This window comes from Amphiura filiformis, chromosome 6 (genome assembly GCF_039555335.1).
Source record: "Amphiura filiformis chromosome 6, Afil_fr2py, whole genome shotgun sequence".
NCBI lineage: Eukaryota > Metazoa > Echinodermata > Ophiuroidea > Amphilepidida > Amphiuridae > Amphiura > Amphiura filiformis.
The window spans coordinates 47,558,830-47,564,829 of record NC_092633.1 but is presented as its reverse complement, the minus strand read 5'-3'; positions in this window follow the sequence as shown (position 1 = coordinate 47,564,829).

Below are 6,000 nucleotides of genomic sequence, written 5' to 3'. Positions count from 1 at the left end.
AAGGTAATAAATACGTTATTTTGTTTTGCTTTGCGGTCTGGCCATTATTTTCAACATGAGTCTCGAATTTAAAAACAACAACTAAGAGCCATGTCAAGAACCACTGAGCCAATACTAGGCTTGTTTGTACTCATTTTAATGCATTTTTAATGCCGATTCCAAGTATAGTCACGACAATGTACAATATTCTGAAATTTTTGGATTTGGATTTTTTGCAGTTGACTATTAAAAGAAAGGCCTATAGGTCTACTTATTTTTTCCTGTTTTGCCTAACAAAACGTACCCCAATTCGAAACATTTCAGTACTAACTGACAATAAAAGTGAAATTTCAATAATTTTGCATGATGATGATGATGATGATGATGACGATGACGATGACGATGACGATGATGACGACGATGATGACGATGATGATGATGATGATGATGATGGTGATGATGGTGATGATGACGATGACGATGACGATGACGATGACGATGATGATGATGATGATGATGATGATGATGATGAGGAGGAGGAGGAGGAGGAGGAGGAGGAGGAGGAGGAGGAGGATGCATCGATGAGGATGAGGAAAAGAGGAGGATAATAATTATATTATAGCGGTGATGACTATCGGCGCGCGATGATAATAGTGATGATAATGTAGTGATCATTATGGTGATGATGATGACTGCATGGTGAGGATGATGACGGATGAGGATGATGATGATGGTAGAGGTGGTAGTGGTGTCCGTTGTGGTGATGATGGTGACTGGTGATAATGATTATAATGATGATGGTAGTGGCTGGGTGGTGGTGGCGGTAGTGGTGGTGAGGAGAAGATGATGACTGGTGAGGAGGATGATGGTAGTGGTGTTGGTGGTGTCCGTGGTGGTGGTGATGATGGTGATGATGATGACTGGTGATGATGATGGTTGTGGTGTTGGTTGTGAGGTTGGATGATGATGATGTTGTTGATGATGATGAATGATGATGATATTGATGATGGTGAATTTGATTTGATGATGATGATGATGGTGGTGGTGGTGGTGGTGGTGGTGGTGGTGAGAAGGTATTGGTGAGGACGATGTTAACAATTGAAGACCTGAGCGCAAGAAGACCGTAAGTCCACTTGGCCCCTCAACATGTATACACTAAAGTTACGTATAGTTTCTTAGTGTTTTATAATGTTTAATACATGTTCCAGGGTGAAAACATCATGAAAGGTTGTGAAAGATTTATTTTGGCCCCTGAACATGTATAAAACATTACCAAACTATACGAAACTATTCGCAACTTTAGTGTATACATGTTGAGGGGCCAAGTGGACTTACGGTCTTCTTGCGCTCAGGTCTTCAGTACTAATCTGTATTTTTCTTTTTTTCAGCTACCTGTTACATTGACAATGGCGTAGCGTGTCGAGTAGATGGGGAGCGGGAACCGTGACTGATTGACGGGGCATCGGTGTTTTGTTTGTTTGTTTGTTTTTTTACGTGCAAAGAGATGAGACCCATTGAAATATTAATTGATTAAATATTATACAAATATTTACTGCTCATGAGGGATCTGGTGGAATCTATTGTCCCCGAGGTGAACTGGAGACCGTGAGCCTACTATTTTCCCGAGACCGCCAGGTCGAGGGAAAATAAACTCCTCAACAAAAGTTTGGAAAGTTTTTTCAAGCATCTGTATCTCCAATTATTTGTGACATATTCATATCGTGTTGCATATCACTGGATAGCTACAATACTCCCCTTTACTTTGACACCCCATTTGAAACAACAACATTTTTCACGGCTGAGTACACGCCTTGTGAATGTAGTGGGGTCTCAAACAGAATTTGCCAAATTGACCATTATTCTGTGCTCAAACAAAGCTAGCCACTAACCTCAATAGCGGGTGGAAAAACCACAGGCAGCCAGTCAGCCACAATAGTCAGGCACCTTCTCCTCATGCTGCTCACCGACCTGGTTACACGGATGGAATTCCATTCTTCAACAAGGATTCGTCGCAGGTCATTAAATGTGGTTGCATATGGGCTTCTCTGGCACGCACATCACGATCAAGCTGGTCCCACAAGTGTTCAACCGGGTTGAGGTCTGGCCCCCGGGTCTGGCCTGATGGCAGGCCATTTTGACTCAACTTCCATATTCTGTAGGTAGTCGTTGACTACCGTGGCTATGTGGGGCGAGCGGTGTCATCTTGGAGGATTGAATTAGTTCCCAGATTGTGAAGTTATGGGATTGCAGCTTGCTGCACAGAATAATGGACAATTTGGCAAATTCCTTTTGAGACCCCACTACATTCACAAGGCGTGTACTCAGCCGTGAAAAATGTTATTGTTTCAAATGGGGTGTCATTGTAAAGGGGGGTATTGTAGCTATCTAGTGATATGCAACACGATATGAATATGTCACAAATAATTTGAGATACAGATGCTTGAAAAAACTTTCCAAACTTTTGTTGAGGAGTTTAGTAGGCTCACGGTCTCCAGTTCACCGAGGGGACCAATAGATTCCACCAGATCCCGAATTTAGAGCAGTAAATATTTGTTTTATATCCTTCATTAATATATTCTTTGTTTATTAATTGGTTGAAATATTAGAAACGCAAGGCCTTTATCATAGTCATAGGCCTCGGTATAAATCTAGGCTAGGCCTAGTCAAGGCTAGACTGGCCTCGCTTTATTTGATTGAATGCACGTACGTAGGCCTACATGCACAAAACACGCACACAGCTGAGTGGCTAAAGCTTACCATGAAAATGTTGTAACCTCTACAATACCACCGTGAAACGAGTAACCATGTTCTCTGTCAGTATTTTGTCGTCAATATTAAGATAGTAAGCCTGATGTAACTCAGATTATGGCATGAAACCGCCGTATTTTAGCTGCACTTCTGTGCTGCTTGTGTGCTTCGTAAGACATGATGACTTGCATGACATGCGACACATTAATACCCAAGAACCGGCTGAGATATCCCGCGCATGTGGCGAGTTGCACGGACCACTAGGAACTGCGACGCGGGTATGAGGTCATACGCGCTCAGAGGTAAATAGTAAAACTATTTCCCGGGGAAATAGTACTTTGAATAGTACCTCGTTCCCTCATCAATCTGCTTTCTGACTGCTTTGCAGAATAGCAAAACTATTTTTGGTCACATGATACACGTTTAACCAATTAACGAACGAGAAAATCATACTCGTCTCGAAAGACACTGCAATGTCATTCGGATTTGCTGGACATAACTAAGACCCTACTTTTTAAGCAATTGTGGGTCGTTATGGATAATTTCAGGGGGTCTATGCTGAAGTCAGGACTCAGGCCAGTACGCAGGGGGGGGGGTGCAAAAGTATACAAAAAGTCCCAAAATATGACAAAATAAATTTGGGGTTTTGGCCAAAAAAAGTCCAAATTTTTGAGGAAAAGTCCACTTTTTACAAAATCGCCCCCCCCCCTTGGAAAAAAAGGTCCACTTTTTCAAAATCAGCACCCCCCAAAAAGTCCTGCGTACGGGCCTGACTTAAGGTAGGCCTATACCCCTTAGCCAATATTCTCCTGGGGTAGGGGTGATCTCTGAACCACTTTGTGAGGTATTATTTCAAAACTTGTGGAAATAGTTGTAGTGAAATTGTGTTAGTGGGGAAATGCCTTTTGTTTCATCATTCGGTTATTGTAACCCCTGGGTATGGGGTCTGTAGATATCGAGGTTTTTTTTGTGTGTGTAGGGCCTATGTTTTCTTCATAGAACTAAGGCCAATTACAACAAGGCTCCTGTCCTTTATTTTTGTAACGTCACTTAAGGGATCTGGAGTGAGCGTTTTGACCGTTTCGACAGTATTTTTGTGGGACTTGAGAGCACATCAGACATATCGAATTGCATTCTGAATACGAAGAATGTCTTTCTGATATCAAATAATTTTCATTTTTGAAATTCACGATATAATACAAATTTTATGACAAATTATTAAAATTTGATATTTTGCACATTTTTGATATATAACAGTCCTTGAAGTAAATTTTATAAATCTAATGAATAATGATATATTTTTAAAGTGTATGTAGCTGGGAGGAAAAGCCGACGATCAATTGAAAATGTTGACCTTTCTTATTAAATATATGGATTTTTTCCCCCAAAAGACCTTTTTTTTGTGTTTTTGGGAAAAAATCCATATCTTCAATATGAAAGGTCAAAATTTTCAATTGATCGCCGGCTTTTTATCCCACCTACATACACTTTAAGTATAAATCATCAGATTTATAAAGTTTACTTCGAGTACTGTTAAATATCAAAAATATCAATGTTTGATCATTTGCCATAAAATGTGTATTACATTGCGAATTTCAAAAAATCAAAATTATTTGATATCAGAAGGACATTCTTCATATTCAGAATGCAATTCGATATGTCTGATGTGCTCTAATGTCTCACAATAAATACTGTCCAAACGTTCATTAAAAAATAAATTGAAAATACCTCGTCTCCGTGTTTAATTTGTATAGTCTATTATTAATCACTTGTTTTGGTTTTATATAGCTCCCATTGTTTGCCCTTTTTTTTAAAGGATTTTTTTTTTCTTTTTTTTTCCCTTTCTTATCCCTCTTTTCCGTGTTTTTTTTTTTTTTTTTGGGGGGGTTCATTTTTCTATTTGACTTTAATATATCATAAGAGCCAGAAAGAATTACATCTTTTGTGGTTAGCATGCATGACCCTAAGGGAGTGTTCAGAAATACTTTGGTGGGGGGGCTGGTAAAAGGGAGGGGGCCAAAAAGTTTTGGACCTTAAAAGAGGGGGGGACCAAAAAGTTTTAGGTGTTAGGAAACGGGGCCAAAAAAGTTGTCCTCTTCAAAACCCAAAAATTTTCGCGCGCTTCGCGCCCATTGAGACCCTAGGGCCTATATCACTTTTAACATGGGCAAGTTTTGGTTTTTAGTGCTTTTGTTTGAAAAAATGATGGCACTTAGTGTAGGCCTACACATATCTATTAATTAATATAACTTTAAAGATGATCAGCAACACGCAACATCTGGGTTAGTCTACTACTGGCACTTTTTATCATAGAATTTTATATCTCTTCCAAGTAGGCATCAAATGTGATTATGTACCAATCTGATCAAAATACAACTAAATCAAGAAAATAATTATTGCAAATAAATAAAATGCACATTTCAGTTTACTATTTCTCATTGCAAAATTATTTTGTACACATAGGCCCATGGGTAGATTTACCATAAGGCAGAACTGATATCTGTGTACATTTGCGTGACCAAATTAATCTCATATTTGACAATTTTAGCTTTTTGCATAAATTAGTTCCAATTTTAACAATATTTGACCATTCAAGCTTCAATATGGCCAAATTTTTTACGCGGTTCGCGAGCATTTGTCATATCATAATAGCCACGTATCCAAATTATGCTGATGTGCCTATGAACCTCCAAATAAATCCTCTATTTCATTTATCCCTGTAAAATCAGATAAACACCCTGATTTGGGACAAATCTAAATTAAGTATAAAATGAAAATTTCCTTGTGCTTGTATTTCATGCGCAATTGTCCAACCGGGAATGTTTCAAACATTTGCCTCCCTCAATGACGTGTGACCCAGATACCACACCACTAGAAACAACACTATTAAGTATGTCTGTTATACGATAATGGGGGGGGGGGGGCAAAAAAGTTTTGTCTGTCAAAAGAGGTGGGTCTAAAAAGTTTAGCGGTCCATCGAGGGGGGGGTCAAAAAAGTTTTCGAGCGCAAAATTTGAGGAAGACCAGCCCCCCTACCAAAGTATTAATGAACACTCCCTAAGTCGGATTTCCTTTCATTTTATTTTGTATCATTATTATTTGTTCTTGTGCAAAGATTGGTGAATAAATATGTTTAAATGCAAGCTTGAACCATATTTTGATATTTTGTACTTTGTTCTCAAAAATGACTTTGGCAATTTAGTCAGCAGGCTGACGACATGACATACCAACCCGCATACCAGTTGCCGGAACCATTATCTCGTCATTTGGACG